Consider the following 18,246-nt stretch of genomic DNA (forward strand, 5'->3'; position numbering starts at 1 on the left):
CCACCAGGCTCCTCCGTCCTTGGGATTCTCCACGCATGAACACTGGAGTGGGGTGCCATTGCCTTTTCCATCATCTCATCTAAAGGTGTTCAAATAGCCTCCTTTTAATCTCTTCAATGTTAGTAAATCTAAGATACCATTTCTTCCATCCTTAATATGGATAACCCATGTCTCCTTTTTATCATGATCAATTTAGCTAAAGGTTTATCAGTTTAGCTGATCTTATCAAAGATCAGTCTTCAAGAATCTTCATCCTTCACTTCCTATTGCCTAATGTCTGAAAATAGTAACTTCATATATTTTTATCTAGTTTTCTTGTTGTTTAGAGTGGAAGAGACAGTTCTGTAGTAATTATTCCTTCATGGACAGAAGCTGGAACAGTCACAGTACTTCGGGCTACAGGTAACAGAAAACTCTAATATTCTTAACTGTAAGGAAAAGACTTCATCTCACAGGATAAGGAGGTAGAGTGGTCTGAGTTAGTTTGGCTCAACCACATCTCAAGGCACAGAGTACCCCCATCTGTCTGCCCCACCTTCCCTGTCTTGTTGGCATCCAGCATGGATGAGCTCTCTCTAGTGGTTGCATGAAGCCGTTAGGGATCCAAGCAGTCATAAACAGACATGCGGGTAGCGGGTAGAGGAAGGGGCACTCTTTCAGGGCTAAAGCAATTCTATATTTCATGTCGATCACCCACGTAGGATTTTTTTTTATGGTTGTGGCCTTTTTTCTTGCCAAAATTTTTGGAAACATTTTACTCTCCCTTAACTTCTCCCTACTTTCTACTTGCAATTTTCTTCCCTTTTCCCGTTTTTCTGTTTTATGTAAATCCTTCGTCCTCTGTTTTTAGATTCTCCCCAAACTGATAAATCTGATGTGTACTATAGGGCACACCAAAGTGTTTATAGATATGACACAGAAGGCGGGGAAAAGGATGCAAATAGTCACATGTAAATATTTGTGCTCCTTTTACACTGATTTCTATGTACAATTTTTCTTTTAATATCCCAGGAAAGAGACCTGGAAATAATCTTTGGCTTCTCCTCCCCTTCATTGTAATGTATTATAGTCATAAAAATTTTTAAGAAACTGTTAGAATTTAGACAGATTTGAGTTTGAGTAATAATTGTGCAACTTACTATCACTGTACATGCAACTTACTTTTTAAAACTTAATATATTTTCCTTTTATCAATGTAATATGCCTACAGATTTTAAAATTCAAATAGTACTTCTAGGTTTACAAGAACATAGGTATTTCCCACAGCATGCATTCCCAATTTTTCCCTGTTTACCTCATAGCTATTTTGTTTGAAATTTACTCACATTTCTTTAAGAGAAACTTTCTAATGCTGTATCTTTTTCAGTTGTGCGCATTGTCTATAAACTTCCAACTCTAGAAACTGAGAGTTTAACACTTCCACAGGATTTCCTAAACACACACAGTTATGAATCCATAGAGGATCACCTCTAATTTTTTTCAAAAAGTTACAGCACCCTTTTCATTAGGTTACCATTACTTACCTCATTAAAATTATGGGATCATTATTCACAGTTGAGGCATATGCTATGATTACATTTTCTTCTTTGTACAATTTGTCTTTACCGGATTCAACAATTGCCTAATTCGCTTATTGATTTTTTAACATATCTATTACATATTGTCACCAAACTCTGTAGATCTCCTCTTAAACTACTCAAACTCCCCAGGCATTCTATGGACTGACTTTTCCCGGAGATGTGTGTCTAGATTTTGTCCTGAGGTTTCCCATCTCTCTTCACTTGGATTCCCTGTCTGGATCCTAAATATTCCTTTTTCTTGGCCTCTTAAATGTTGGAGAGTATCCTCCAGCAGGTATCTGAGATAAAGTATTTGATAGATAATTTTTTTGAACTGTATATCTGAAAAAATCTTTACCCCCACACTTATAACTAATATTTTGATTTTGAGTAGAATTCCATGTTTGTTTGTGTTTTTTTTTTCAGAATTTTGAAACTTAGTGCTCTACTGAATTTCAGTTCCTGGAATTCTGTTGAGACTTTCCATGTCATCCTGGTTTCCAATCCCTAAATGTATCCTGTTTTTCCTTATGGAAACTCTTTAAGGCCCTTTATCCCTGGTGTCCTGACATTTTGTGATACTGTGCCATCCTTGGAATCTTCATAGGTTTGTTGTGCTGGGCATTGCTGGGTCTTTCTTATGTTTTTCTCTCTTTTTTTTTTTGTTCTATTATCCAAGAGTCATCATCAAATTTATCTTCTCGAATCAATTTTTAACATGAAATTATTGCTTTAAAGAAATTCTCAAGAGCTATTTTCTGAATGCTCTTTGATACACTTTTTCTTTCACTATTATCTCCAAAAGCTGCAGATAATAAACTTTTTAATATTTTTCCTCTTAGAAGTTTGTTTTTCCTCTTTATCCTTCCCGTTTTCCTCAAATGTCTGTTGGCCCTTGATCGTCTGTATTAGGAGGGAGGCAGAGGTGTTTATCTGAAGCTCTGTGGGGTAGAACCAAGTGCTGCTAAGTGGTAAGGACTGACACGGGCAATGAGAGGGAGCTCTGGTCAGCTTGCCGCCTCGGCCTCCACACTCTGGCCCCGTGTTTGCGCTGTGTGTGTTTCCCGCTCCTAAAGTCTGGGGTGCCTGGCTGCTCCCTCACAGCACCTGACTCCCTATCTCCATCTCTTTCCTAGGTTTGCTCTTTCTGCCTCTAAGTCCTTCCTCTTCTCATCCAGCCTCAGATCCTACCCTCCCTTCCAGGTTCAACTCTCAGGTTGTCTCCTTGCTGCCTTTTTCATCCACGTTATAAAACCCACTCTTCTGTTTGTTCCCTGATATTTGAAGTGTTCGTCTCCCCAGCTACACACGCACTCATGACCAGAGACCATTTCACACACTGTTTGTCTGACCCTATGGCACCCAACCAGTATTAGGTGCTGAGCAAGTACTGTCTGATTTTAGGAAAAAATATCAACAAGAAATAAAAGTCTTATAGACGGAATGGAGAGAGCCCTTCCTAAAGTAATACATCCCTACGGTGTTACTTCAATTTGGTAATTTGTTTTGTGGCCATGCCACAGCATTTGGGATCTTAGTTCCCTGACCACGGATCCAGCCTGTGCCCCCTGCAGTAGAAGCAGAGGGCGAACCACTGGGTCATGAGGGAAGTCCCATCAATTTGTTAATGTTTTTTGACTGCTTGATCTGCAAGAGACTCAGCAGGAACAATATCTGACCATCTTACTTCCCAGATGGAAAGTAAGCTCCCTGGGGCTTGCAGCAGCCCTCCTGAGATATGTCATGTGCAAAGATAGGGTTTGAGATGCATCTTAAGTAACTTGATATTATTAATTGAAGTTTGCCAAGTATTTAAAAATAAATTAGATTGGTTTCAAAGTTATTCTGTCATCACACTTGGCTGCCAAAATATTCCCTTGGTTGTAAATAAAAGACTGGCGTTGTGACTAGAGGAATGGGAATCGTGTGTAATCTGAAGGCTGCCTACCTCCCAGCCCAGGGGAGCATGTCCTTAGCATGAACTCTACTGGCCTCAAAGCAGCTGCCCAAACAAGGCCGAGATGGCGGCTTCCTTCCAATGAATATTCAGGGTTGATTTCCTTTAGGATTGACTGGTTTGACTTTCATGCAGTCCAAAGGGCTCTCAAGAGTCTTTTTCCAGCACCGCAATGCAAAAGCATCAGTTCGTCAGCACTCAGCCTTCTTTATGGACTGATACTGAAGCTGAAGTTCTAATACTCTGGCCACTGGCTCTGGAAGAGCCATCTCATTGGAAACGACCCCGATGTTGGAAGAGACTGCGGGCAAGAGGAGAAGGGGGAGACAGAGGGTGAGATGGTTGGATGGGATCACTAACTCAATGGCCATGAGTTTGAGCAAACTCCCAGGACACGGTGAAGGACACGGAAGCCGGGCCTGCTGCAGTTCACGGGGTCAGAGTAGGACTAAACAACAACATGGCTTCCAGAGTCCAAATTCCTTAACGTGAGACGCATCCTCGCTTCCTCCCCTGCCCTGGCGGCTGCCCTGGGCTCGCGCCCCATTCCAAACCGCAGGTCTGCCTACGAAGAACCGTAGGCTCCAGAATAGCTCGGGGGGCCGTCGCCGCCACAGCCATGTTAGCGGCTCCTCTCTACCTAGGGCTTTCCGTGCTCCACTGTGTCGTTGCTCAGCCCCAGCTGGGAAGCGCCGGCCTCCTCCCAGTCGGACAGACGGCAAGGCGGACACAGCGCCAAGCCTGAAATTCCACCCGTTCAGGACCCCCCGCCGCCTGCTCCTCCAGGCCCAGGGCTCAGGTCCAGCCTCCCGTCTGCCTGCAGCTCACCCCATCACCTCAGCGCTCTCATGCCAAACCCTAGCGTACCGCCGCTGCGCCGCCCACAGCACCAACGGGTACGCCTGCGGAAGCCGAGCGAGTCGTGACCCCGACCTCGGAAGCACAGCGCGGTTTCCGCGGCAACGGGCGCCGAGCCGGAGCCGGCACGGCCACGCGCTCTCAGGCGCCTGCGCGTGGCGCTCCCGGCGCCGCCCGGCCGGCCGCGCAGGCCCCGCCCCCGCGAGGGCGGGGCGGTCTCGCGACGGGAAGCGGAAGTGCGCACAGCTGCTGAGGGCCGAGGGCGGCGTGGGCGCGTCTCCGGTGTCCTGGCGCGTCTCTAGGTAGGGCTGGGCCTGCGGCGCTGTCGCCTCGGCGCTGAGGGTGCACTCGCGATTCGGCGCCGTGGCGGTCCCTGAACCGCGTCTCCCTGACCGCTCGACCCCACAGCTGTGCGCCCTGCCTGCTCCCCCCGGCGCCACCCTGGCCCGACCCCTCAGGAAAGAGGCGTGTGGTTCCGGGTCCCCGGTGACCCTGTCCGCCGTCGCTCGGGGAGGCGTCCTCTGACCTCTGCACGAGTGTCTCCGAACTTGACCGCCTCCCCCCAGTCACCCATCAGTCCTGAGCTGGGGCTCCAGCACCCAGCAAGCACCATGCCCTCGGGGAAAGAAAGGCCTGCGGGATGATGCGTTGGTGGCTGAGAACATACATGGTTTGTCCTAGACGGCCAAGGAGGGGACAGAAGTCTCTGTACTGGAGGGGGGATTCTAGCTGAGCTTCGAATAAGTAGAAGTTGAGAGGTGCTGCGGGCAAGAGGCCATTAATTACTGCAGCAGAAACGGTGCTTACCACATGCAGGTTTGAGACTGTCGGACATATTCTGGAAAATATAGGTTGCTTAGAGTTGGGGTTGGCAGGAAGCTTGAGAGAATTGTGCTCACTCAGTCCTGTCTGACTCTGCGACTTTATGGACTATGGCCTGCCAGGTTCCTCCGTCCATGGGATATTCCCGGCAGCCAGGCTCCTCTATCCGTGGGATTTTTCCCGCAAGAAGACTGGAGTGGGTTGCTATTTTCTCCTCCAGGGGATCTTCCCAACCCAGGTATCAAACCCATGTCTCTTGAGTCTCCTGCATTGCAAGAGGATTCTTTATCACTAAGCCACCAGGGAAGCCCCTTTGGGAGAACTAGGATCAACAAGAGATGTGATCAAATAAGTGATCAGATCTTAGTATTAAAAGAGTCATGGCAGGTGTACTGGTGGTGGTCTGGGATGACTATGTGTGATAAGATGGCATTTGCAGTCATTTAGGGAAGAGAAGATTTAGGACTGAAAATTTGGAAATGGTAGTGGGGAGAACTTGGAAGTGAGTTTGATATGGGGAAAAGTGAGGTGGTATTTCAAGTGACTTCCACATTTTTGACTTGAGCACTTGAGACAGTTCAGAGAACGGGAGGCAGGTCTGCAGCATCAGGCTCCTCACCTCTCACCTCCCAAATGTATTATGCTCTGTGTCCTCGGTGTCTGGTGTGACCCTTGTGCTTTGTGCTCTGTTGCTGTCGTTTCTGAACCATGGCCTCCCAGCATCATGTGCTCTCTGACCTGAGCATGTTTGGACCTTGCTGTTGGGAGCTACCCCCTGCCCCACTACAGCTTCACACATTCTCTGTGTATTGATTTCCCCAGTGTCTGCCATCTCTCAGGTCACTGGAGTGGCTTTCTCCCAACCTGGCCATTCCTCACTCTCAGAAATCTTGCAGTGCCTTCCTTAGTGTGTTGTGTTCACGTAAAGCAGTGAGACCTCCTTGGTTGTGTCACACTGCTCATTGCCACCCGTACTGCTTTCTGACTACCTTACCTCCCAGTTTCTTTGTGTAACTCCTAACCACTCAGCTTTCCAGACACAGAAATATCTAATGACTTCTGGCCGACGGATTTCTCACCTGAGAAATGAGAAGACCGAAGTAGGTGATGGCTGAGGTCACCTTCGGTTGTTACTATTCTGAGGTTCTGCCTACTCCCCGAGCCTGAATCAGTGGCATTCATGGGGCAGATTTTACTGTAAAGCTAATAAAGTTCAGACTTCAGAGTCCTCACTTTCACGGGCCCCTTCCAAGGCACTGGGAAGGGCCTCAGTGGTTTTTAGTTTATAATTGTGTGTGTGTTTTAAAGAAGGGCCTCAAATTCTTAAGTTTCAGCCCCCCACAGTGCTTGGATCCCTTTAGTTGCCTCCTATTGTCTTGGTTTTGTGTGCCTGTCCTTTACTTTCCCTTCCCCACCTCCCATTCCACCTTGTGTGTGCTTCTTACTGAGGCTTAGAGAGAAGCCACTAGTCATAGCAAATACCCTTTTCCAGCAACACAAAAGACGACGCTGCACACGGACATCACCAAATGGTCGATTACAAAATCGGATTATATTCTTTGTGCCCAAAGATGGAGACGCTCTATACAGTCAGCAAAAATAAGACCTGAAGCTGACTGTGGCTCAGATCATGAGCTCCTTATTGCAAAATCAGGCTTAAATTGAAGAAGGTAGGGGAAACCACTAGGCTCTTCAGGTATGACCTAACTCAAATCACTTGTGATTATACACTGGAAGTGATTAATTGATTCAAGGGATTAAATCTGGTAGACAGAGTGCCTGAAGAATTATGGATGGAACATCATAATACTGTACACGAGGCAGTGACCAAAACCACCCCCAGAAAAAGAAATGTAAGAAGGCAAAGCAGTTGTCTGAGGAGGGCTTACAAATAGCTGAGGAAAGAGAGAAAGAGAAAGATACACCCAACTGAATGCAGAGTTCCAGAGAATAGCCAGGAGAGATAAGAAGACTTTCTTAAATGAACAATGCCAAGAAATAGAGGGAAAACAATAAAAAATGTGAAAAACTAGAGGTCTCTTCAAGAAGGTTGAAGATGTCGAGGGAACATGTTACTCAAGGATGGGCATGATAAAGGACAGGAACACTAAGGACCTAACAGAAGTAGAAGAGATTAAGAAGAGGTGGCAAAAATACACAGAAGACTGAAATAAGAAAGGTGTTACGACCAGGATAGCCATGATAGTGTGGTCACTCACCTAGAGCCAGACATCCTAGAGAATGAAGTCAAGTGGACCTTAGGAAGCATTACTACAAGCAAAGCTAGTGGAGGTGATTAAATTCCAAACAAAGATTAAATTCCAGCTGAGCTATCTACTAATAAAATCCTGAAAGAGGGTGCTGTTAAAGTGCTGCATCGATATATCAGCAGTTTGGAAAACAGCAGTGGTCACAGGACTGGAAAAGGTCAGCTTTCATTCCAGTCCCAAAGAAGGGCAAGGCCAAATAATGTTTCAAGTACTGGACAGTTGCTCTCATTTTACATGCTAGGAAGGCTGTGATACGTGAACCGTGAACTTCCTGATGTTCAAGCTGGTTTTAGAAAAGGCAGAGGAACCAGAGATCAAATTGCCAACATCCGTTGGATCATGGAAAAAGCAAGAGAATTCCAGAAAAACATCTATTTCTGTTTTATTGACTTTGCCAAAGCCTTTGACTGTGTGGATCACAATAAACTGTGGAAAATTCTGAGAGAGATGGGAATACCAGACCACCTGACCTGCCTCTTGAGAAGTATGCAGGTCAGGAAGCAACAGTTAGAACTGGACATGGAACAACAGACTGGTTCCAAATAGGAAAAGGAGTATGTCAAGACTGTATATTGTCTCATTTAACTTATATGCAGAGTACATCATGAGAAACGCTGGACTGGAAGAAACACAAGCTGGAATCAAGATTGCTGGGAGAAATATCAATAACCTCAGATATGCAGATGAAACCACCCTTATGGGAGAAAGTGAAGAGAAAATCAAAAGCCTCTTGATGAAAGTGAAAGAGGAGAGTGAAAAAATTGGCTTAAAGCTCAACATTCAGAAAACGAAGATCATGGCATCCGGTCCCATCACTTCATGGGAAATAGATGGGGAAACAGTGTCAGACTTTATTTTTTGGGGCTCCAATATCAGTGCAGATGGTGATTGTAGCCATGAAATTAAAAGACGCTTACTCCTTGGAAGAAAAGTTATGACCAACCTAGATAGCATATTCAAAAGCAGAGACATTACTTTGCTGACTGAGGTCTGTCTAGTCAAGGCTGTGGTTTTTCCAGTAGTCACGTATGGATGGGAGAAGGCAGTGGCAACCTACTCCAGTACTCTTACCTGGAAAACCCCATGGGCAGAGGAACCTGGTAGGCTGCAGTCCATGGGGTTGCTAGGAGTCGGACACAGCTGAGTGACTTCACTTTCGCTCTTCACTTTCCTGCATTGGAGAAGGAAGTGGCAACCCACTCCAGTGTTCTTGCCTGGAGAATCCCAGGGACTGAGGAGCCTGGTGGGCTGCCGTCTATGGGGTCACACAGAGTCGGACACGACTGAAGCGACTTAGCAGCAGCATGTATGGATGTGAGAGTTGGATTGTGAAGAAAGCTGAGCACTGAAGAATGGATTCTTTTGAACTGTGGTGTTGGAGAAGACTCTTGAGAGACCCTTGGACTGCAAGGAGATCCAACCAGTCCATTCTGAAGATCAGCCCTGGGATTTCTTTGAAAGGAATGATGCTAAAGCTGAAACTCTGGTACTTTGGCCACCTCATTCAAAGAGTTGACTCATTGGAAAAGACTTTGATGGTGGGAGGGATTGAGGGCAGGAGGAGAAGGGGACGACAGAGGATGAGATGGCTGGATGGCATCACTGACTCGATGAACGTGAATCTGAGTGAACTCTGGGAGCTGGCGATGGACAGGGAGGCCTGGCGTGCTGCGATTCATGAGGTCGCAGAGTGAGTGACTTGACTGAGTCACAACTGAGTGACTGAACTGAACTGAAGGCTGTGATCAGAATCCTTCAAGCTAGGCCTCATCAGTATATGAACTGAGAGCTTCCAGATATACAAGCTGGGTTTAGAAAAGGCAGAGGGACCAGAAATTGCCAGCATTCCTTGGAATATGGAGAAAGCAAGGGAATTCCAGAAAATCGTCTATTTCTGCTCCATTCAGGACTTCCCTAGTGGCTTAGATACTCTCGAGATAGCAGAGCAGAAAGACGTGCACTCACCTCCTGTGAGAACTCTGAAATTGCCACTAGCTGCTGAACAGCCATCAACAGGAGAATGTTGGATCCCACCAAAAAAAAAAAAAAAAAAAACACCCTATGACCAAGGACAAAGGAAAAGCCCCAACAAGATGGGTAGGAGGGGCAAAATTATGTTTAGAATCAAACCGCACAACCACCAGAGATACTCAGAGGGCTCAAACAAAACCTTGTGAGCCACACAAGACTGAGCCAGTCCTGCCTTTGAGTGTTTGAGTGTGTCCTGTGAAAGCACAGACCAGCAAGCCTTCCACAGGGACAAGGGCTCTGGCTGCAGCAGATGTGGGTGGTGTAGCTTAAGACATCAGTCCTCTTGGAGGAGGTTGCCATTAGCCCCACCACAGAGCCACTGGGCAGACGACCCACAACCTGGAGAACAATTATACCAAAGATGTTCTTGCGCTGTTGCCAAAGTTCTAGGGACCGCAACAGATTTCCCAACCTGTGGATCCTGCAAAGGGACTGAGAGCCCCCAGGGAATTTGAAGGCCACTGGGATTTGATTACAGAACTTCCATAGGACTGGGGAAGCAAACTCTTGGAGGGCACAAACAAAACCTTGTGCACACGAGGACCCAGGAGAAAGGAGCAGTGACCCCACAAGAGACTGAGCCAGACTTGCTGTGGGTGTCCAGGAGTCTCTGGCAGAGGTGTGGGTGGACAGTGGCCTGCCGCAGTGTCAGGGCACTGAATCCAACAGTCTTGGGAGTCCTGGCGTGCTGGCATAGGTCGTTTTGAAGGAGGTTGCCATTACCCCTACCATAGTTCAGCCTAAGGACAAACTACAGGGAGAGACACAGCACCCCGCTGCCCCATCGACAGAAATTGTGTTAACATTTACTGAGCGTGGCCCCGCCCATCAGAGCAAGACCAAGATTCCCCCACAGCCAGTCTCTCCCATCAGGAAGCATCACAAGACTCTTATCCTTATCCATCAGAGGGCAGACACACTGAAAACCACAATCACAGAAAGCTAACGAAACTGATCACATGGATCACAGCCTTGTCTAACTCAGTGAAACTATGAGCCAGCTGTAGAGGGCCACCCAAGAAAGATGGGTCATGGTGGAGAGTTCTGACTAATTGTGGTCTACTGGAGAAGGGAATGGCAAACCACTTCAGTATTCTTGCCTTGAGAACCCCATGAACAGAATGAAAGGGCAAATATGAACTCCCCTGGTCAGTAGGTGCAAGTATGCAAGTGGAGAAGAGTGGAGAAATAGGTCCAGAAAGAATGAAGAGGCTGAGCCAAAGCAAAAACAGTGCCCAGCTGTGGATGTGACTAGTGATGGAAGTAAAATCTGATGCTGTAAAGAACAGTATTGCACAGGAGCCTGGAATGTTACGTCCATGAATCAAGGTAAATTGGAAGTGGTCAGACAGGAGATGGCAAGAGTGAACATAAAAATTTTAGGAATCTGTGAACTAAAGTGGACCGGAATGGGGGAATTTCATTTAGATAACCATTATATCTACTACTATGAGCAAGAATCCCTTAGAAGAAATGGAGTAGCCCTCATAGTCAAAAGAATCCAAAATGCAGTACTTGGGTGCAATCTCAAAAATGACAGAATGATCTCTGTTCAGTTCCCAAGGCACATCATTCAGTATCACAGTAATCCAAGTCTGTGCCCCGGCCACTAATGCCGAAGAAGCTGAAGTGGAACGGTTCTATGAAGACCTACAAGACCTTCTAGAACTAACACCAAAAACAAGATGTCCTTTTCATCATAGGGGACTGGAATGCAAAAGTAGGAAGTCAAGAGATTCCCAGAGTAACAGTCAAGTTTGGCCTTGGAGTATAAAATGAAGCAGGGCAAAGGCTAATAAGAGTTTTGCCAAGAGAATGCACTGGTCAGAGCAAACATCCTCATCTAACAACACAAGATACAACTCTGCACATGGACATCACAAGATGGTCAATACCAAAATCAGATTAATTTTATTCTTTGCAGCCTAAGAGGGAGAAGCTCTATACAGTCAGCAAAAACAGGCTAAGAGCTGACTATGGCTCAGATCATGAGCTCCTTATTGCAAAATTTAGGCTTAAATTGAAGAAAGTAGGGAAAACTACTAGGCCATTCAGGTATGACCTAAATGAAATCCCTTATGATTATAAGTTGAAGTAACAAGAGGATTCAAGGGATTAGATCTGATAGATAAGAGTGCTTGAAGAACAATGTAGGGAGGTTTGTAACATTGTACACAAGGCGGTGATCAAACCATCCCAAGAAAAAGAAATGCAAAAAGGCAAATGGTTGTCTGAGGAGGCCTTACACGTAGCTGAGAAAAGAAAAGAAGTGAAAGACAAAGGAGAAAGGGAAAGATATGTTAATGTGAATGCAGAGTTCCAAAGAATGGGGAGGACAGATAAAGTGTTCCTAAGTGATCAGTGCAAAGAAATAGAGGAAAACAATAGAATGGAAAAGACTAGAGCTCTCTTCAAGAAACCTAGAGATACCAAGGGAGCATTTCATGCAAAGATGGTCACAATAAAGGACAGAAATGGTATGGACCAAACAAAGCAAAAGATATTAAGAAAAGGCGGCAAGAATACACAGAAGAACTATACAAAAAAGATCTTAATGACTCAGATAACCATGATGGTGTGATCACTCATCTAAAGCCAGACATCCTGGAGTGCAAAGTCAAGTGGGCCTTAGGAAACATCACTACAAACAAATGTAATGGAGGTGATGGAATTCCAACTGAACTATTTCAAATCCTAAAAGATGATGCAGTGAAAAGGCTGCATTCAATATGCCAGCAAATTTGGAAAACTCAGCAGTGGTCACAGGACTGGAAAAGGTCAGTTTTTATTCCAGTCCCAAAGAGGTGAATGAAAGTCACTCAGTTGTGTCTGACTCTTTGTGACCCCATAGACTATACAGTCCATGGAATTCTGCAGGCCAGAACACTGGAGTGGGTAACCTTTCCCTTCTCCAGTGTATCTTCCCAGCCCAGGGATTGAAACCAAGTCTCCCGCGTTGCAGGTGGATTCTTTACCAGCTGAGCTCCAAGGGAAGCCCCAAAGAAAGGCAATGCCAAAGAATATTCAGACTCCCGCACAGTTGCACTCATTTCACATACTAGCAAAGTAATGCTCAAAATTCTCCAAGCTAGGCTTCATCAGTACGTGAACCAAGAACTTCCAGATGTTCAAGCTGGATTTAGAAAAGGCAGAGGAACCAGAGATCTAATCGCCAATATTTGTTGGATCATAGAAAAAGCAAGAGAATTCCAGAAAAAAATCTGCTTCATTGACTATGCTAAAACGTTTGATGGTGTGGATCACAAAAAACTGTTGAAAATTCTTAGAGAGATGGAAATACTAGACCACCTTACCTGCCTCCTAGGAAACCTGTATGCAGGTCAAGAAGCAACAGTTAGAACTGGACATGGAACAGCAGACTGGTTCCAGATTGGGCAAGGAGTATGTCAAGGTTGTAATTGTCACCCTGCTTACTTAACTTCTATGCAGAGTACATCATGCAAAGTGCCGGGCTGGATGAAGCACAAGCTGGAATCAAGATTTCCGGGAGAAATACCAATAACCTCAGATATGTAGGTGACAGCACCCTTATGGCAGAAAGCTAGAGGAATTAAAGAGCCTCTTGATGAAAGTGAAAGAGGAGAGTGAAAAAGCTGCTTTAAAACTCACCACTCAGAAAACTAAAATCATGGCATCCGGTCCCATCACATCCTGGCAAATAGATAGGGAAACAATGGAAATAGTGGTAGGTGTTGTTTTCTTGGGCTCCCAAATCATTGCAGATGGTGACTGCGACCATGAAATTTAAGAATGCTTGCTCCTTTGAAGGAAAGGTATTACAAGCTTAGATGGTGTATTAAAAAGCAGAGACATTGCCAGAGAAATCTGTATAGTCAAAGCTATGGTTTTTCCAGCGGTCATGTATGGCTATGAAAGTTGGATTGTAAAGAAAGCTGAACACCTTCTTTAAAGAATTGATGTTTTCAAACTGTGGTGTTTGCCAAGAAAGAGTCCTTTGGATTGCATGGAGATCAAACCATTCAAGCCTGAAGGAAATCAGTTCTGAATATTTATTGGAAGGACTGAAGCTGAAACTCCAATACTTTGGCGGCGGCTGCTGCTAAGTCGCTTCAGTCGTGTCCGACTCTGCGTGACCCCATAGACGGCAGCCCGCCAGCCTCCCGTCCCTGGGATTCTCCAGGCAAGAACGCTGGAGTGGGTTGCCATTTCCTTCTCCAGTGCATGAATGTGAAAAGTGAAAGTGAAGTCACTCAGTTGTGTCGGACTCTTGGTGACCCCAAGGACTGCAGCCCACCAGGCTCCTCCGCCCATGGGACCCTCCAGGCAAGAGTACTGGAGTAGGGTGCCATTGCCTTCTCCAATACTTTGGCTACCCGATGTAAAGAGCAAACTCATTGGAAAAGACCCTGATGCTGGGAAAGATCTAAAGCATAAAAAGGGAGAGGCAGAGGGTGAGATGGATTGGTAACATCACTGACTCGGTGAGCATGAATTCGAGCAAACTCTGGTACGTAGTGAAGGACAGCTTGCAGCAGTCCATGGGGTGGCAAAGAGTCAGGCACGGCTTGGCGACCGAGCGACGCCAAGAAAGCGTGAATGGCACGACTTGGCGACTGAGTGACGCCGAGAAAGCGTGAATGCATGGGGCCGACCACCTTCCTGTTGGAACATGGCTTTGGTTTGCTCTTGCCTCAGGAGGAAAGGAGGTCAGAGATCGACAACTGAGCTCAAGGGGCAGACCGTGTGCAACAATGTATTTGATTTGCTTCATTGCTGCTGCCTTGCCACTTCCTTCAAGAAAAGGTTGAAAATAAGGGAAATCCACCTAATTAAGATCGTAAAAGCGGCTCTTAGCTCCACTGAAATTAGGGTCACACACTGGGAATTCACTCAGAGAAATTAATTTCATCTTAATTTTATTAGTTTGAAAGTGAGGCATCCTTACAGTATCAGTTACTTTTATAGAACTTTTACATTTTCATTTGCTTTTATAAGTAATTTTCTATTTCTTTGTAAGGTGTTCTGTTGGAAAAGTTTTCAGAGAATTAAAACATGTTACTTAAGGTTTAAATTATGTGTATACATATAATAATATAAACTACTAAAGGATTTTATAGTACTAGTTTAAAATCTGCCAAATTGAGAGGTAAACCATTGTCACTTGAGCAAATGAAGAAGTCAGTGGTGTACAAAGAGTCAGTGATTTCTTTTCAGTCAGCCAGTAAGTCAGGGCCATTACTAGCTAAAAAGCCAGGTCCTCCGCACCCTTTTCCTTATAAACAAGTGTTACTCAAGGAGTCCGTTGATGTCAGCTCTTCTTGTAGAACACCTGCTCTTAAACACACACCTGTCCGGCTGCACGCCCGCGTGCACGCTGGGCTCTGGAAGGTGCACAGCAGTGGCGAATGCTCCCCACATCAGTGCTTTAGCTCAGATAGTTGGCCCAGTACAGATTCATGTAAGTTACTTTAAGTCATGCATGGTGAAGTGGTTGGCCATCGGGACAAGGGGATACTAGTTCTGAACAGAGTTTTCTGGATAATTTAATTTTGGATTTTTGCCCATTAAGGAGAAAAATCTCACATTTAGATTGGAAATTTTTCTGAAATAGAGGATTTGCCTGCTTTCCTAAAAAAGTATATTTTTTGCCACACTACATAGCTTATGGGATTTTAGTTCCTGAAACAGACTGAACCTGGGTCCCCTGCATTGGAATTGCATTCTTCACCAGTGAGCCACCATTCCCTGCTTTCTTTATAGAAGGTGCTAAATGTGTAGGAACTTTGCCTGATCCCTGTGATATGATATCAAGTAAACATTGTAAACACACCTTGTTGTGATGAGCATAGTGTTAGGGCTTGTTAAGGCGCGTGCACCGGTCTTCTCTGCTGTTTATGTGGCGTTTTCCTGTCCCTCGAGTTTCCTGGGTCCGCTGTCAGAGGTTCCAACCCTTGTCAGCATGGGCACACCTGTCTCGTGCCCTTTCCATTACTGTGGACTTGGAGCTAATTGTTAGAATTATGCAGAAGAGTGATTCACAGATGACAAATCAGAGCCTGAGAAGTCTCTTATGAATAAATTATTTCAGTTTTACTTACGAATTTTGAAACTTACATTGGAGTCTTATTCTGAATTCTGGATCAATGAGGCGTAAGTTTTTATAGGTGGCAGGCATTTTCCTTTTCTGCGTTCATTGGCCTGTAAGGCGCTCTGTAAAGCTGCAGTCAAGTAGCCTCTGGGTGCCGCTTCAGTCCCACTGGTCCGTTAGGCCCCCTGGGGCTGGGAGCGCTTCCAGAAAGGAGCGCTGTGGCTATGCACGCCCCAGGGCTGGCTCTGCCAGGGGTGGTCTTCCCTGCGGGCCCAGCCGCCACCAGATCTCTGAAGTGTGGTGTTCGGGGTGGACAGCTGCTCGAGAGAGGAGCTGGCTGTGCCGTTACTGTCTGTGACCTCAGCAGGTGACTCAGTGCACACTGCTGACTGCCCCCAGCCGCTGGCTCTTCCTGCTTTCTTTGCTGGCATGCAGGCCTCGCAGTGGAGTCTGAACAAACCCCCACAGTGCACCGGGGGGGCTGGAGGGGCATCCACTGTGGGTTCACAGTGTACAGCTTGGTGCGCTTGGACACGTCTGCACGCGCCCAGGTCTGCTTCATTCCCGACAGACCCTGAGCCTGGGCTCCTTTCAAGGTGCACGTCTTAGGTGTCTGTCTTGCTCGTTGCTGTGTCCGCAGCTGCGGGACCTCATGCCTTCGGTGTCCTGGGGGAAGGGGATACAGAGGCTCTCTTTAGCCTCTTTGTCTTGCAGTATGACACAGGGCTTTGCATCCCTCCAGAGCTGGGGTTCTTCCCAGCGAGAGAGGGCTTTGGATGTCTGGCCTGCCTCCATCCCTCTTCCACAGCACAGGCAAGGCAGTGCTTCCAAAATACACTTGCTGAAGAGCTTTGCGTGACACCCACTTCCCCTCAGAACCAAGTGTGCACGCATGTGTGGGTTTGGAAGCCGCTGTTGCAGAAGCCTCCTACTACATCTGTCCATACTCTTCCCTCCAGCAGAGGCTCTGCCAGGCCCAGGGGTTTGGGTTTTTTTGGTCCCCCATATTCTGTGTTGAAGAATACATTTATCATATGCTAAGTAAAGTTGCAGGTTAAACTGCATAATAGAACAGATCTTTTAAGCACCTTAGAAACATGGATTTAATATAAAAAGACACCCTGGACCTAAATAAAGGCATCCCTGTCGCTCTTGCCTCATGCATCCCGTCCGCCTGCCCTCCTGCTCCCTCTGGCGGTGCCACCTGCCCTGGCTGCCTTTGTCAGGCCCTTGGCACGCCCTTCCTCAGGTGTATCCCCTTCCCCAGGTGGCATCCCCTTCCCCAGGTGGCATCCCCTTCCCCAGGTGCGTCCCCTTCCCCGGGTGCCGTCCCCTTCCCCGGGTGCCGTCCCCTTCCTCGGGTGCCATCCCCTTCCTCAGGTGGTCCTTGCGGATACCAGGATGGGTTGCGTCTTCCTGCTGACCATCTCTCACACTGTCTGCTTTTGTCTGTCTTCAAGTGATGCCCCAGTGACGACCGCTTGCTGGGGCTTTTCCTGCCAGCGTGTACACTGCCGAAGGCAGGGCCCTGTCTGTCTAGGTCAGCTCGCATCCGCTGGAGTGGCGACAGGGGTGCTGGCTTGGCCCATCGTCCCGCGTCCTGTGTGGGGCCCCCGCCGGGGCTGCCCCGAGGCTGCACTTGTGAATTCCGGTGAACGCTGAGCAGCTGCTGTGTCTTGCCCGGCCTGGGACACATTTTCATCTCTGAATTTTCAGTCCTTTTTCTTAAACCCTGCTGTGTAGTAAGGGTCCCTATAAGTTCCTCTTAGCTGGGGCTCTCGGGGGGAAGAGGAGAGAGTGGACCTCAGACCCTCCACTTCAAGCTCTGGGGGCCTCATGAGGGGGTGCGGGCCCAGGTGGCAAGCTCCCGCTGAGAGCAGTTACCCAAGACTCGGACAGGAAGCCAGGACAAAGGAGGACTGTGCATCCTTCCCCGAATCCTAGGCCATTTCCAAGAGTTACCCCTGAGATAGTTCAGGTTTCTAAAAGAATGTCCGTCTCTCTTTTAGTTTGCTGTTTCCTCTTGATGCAGCCCAAATATCATGATGATGCATGTCAATTTGTAGATCTCTGTCTTGTAGAGACATTATTTCTGTCTGATAGAGATCTGTCGAGAGGTTATGGTTTTGCTTCTGTAGAATATTGGTCTGATTTGTCAGCCAGCTCTTCAGATGTGCTCGGAACCAGCTTCCTGTCTTCCCTCTCCTCACTGATGTGCTTTTGCACACATGCTGTCTTTTCACCTTTGACTGTTACGCCTTGAACCTCTGGGACGCCAGGTGTCCCTGACGTGGCCACAGCTGCTGGTTCTGGTTGTCCTGCAGACGCTGTTCTGTGGCGTGTGTGCCCGGGGCTGTCGTGGGTCCATGGGTGTGTGCCCGGGGCTGTCGTGGGTCCATGGGTGTGTGCCCGGGGCTGTCGTGGGTCCATGGGAAGTGTGCCCGGGGCTGTCGTGGGTCCATGGGAAGTGTGCCCGGGGCTGTCGTGGGTCCATGGGTGTGTGCCCGGGGCTGTCCGTGGGTCCATGGGTGTGTGCCCGGGGCTGTCCGTGGACCATGGGTGTGTGCCCGGGGCTGTCCGTGGGTCCATGGGGTGTGTGCCCGGGGCTGTCGTGGGTCCATGGGAAGTGTGCCCGGGGCTGTCGTGGGTCCATGGGAAGTGTGCCCGGGGCTGTCGTGG

At 47.3% G+C, this 18,246-nt stretch overlaps 1 protein-coding gene across 3 annotated transcripts in view; it reads left to right on the forward strand.

Moving 5' to 3' along the window:
- The window catches only part of FAM120B (family with sequence similarity 120B), a 69,498-nt gene continuing 55,841 nt past the window's right edge, over nucleotides 4,590-18,246 (forward strand). For all 3 annotated transcript variants that reach the window (XM_018053500.1, XM_018053499.1, XM_018053498.1), the window contains exon 1: nucleotides 4,590-4,676. The gene's annotated coding sequence lies outside the window, so the exon portion shown is untranslated. The remainder of the gene's footprint in view (nucleotides 4,677-18,246) is intronic.

This window comes from Capra hircus, chromosome 9, assembly GCF_001704415.2.
Source record: "Capra hircus breed San Clemente chromosome 9, ASM170441v1, whole genome shotgun sequence".
NCBI classification, from domain to species: domain Eukaryota; kingdom Metazoa; phylum Chordata; class Mammalia; order Artiodactyla; family Bovidae; genus Capra; species Capra hircus.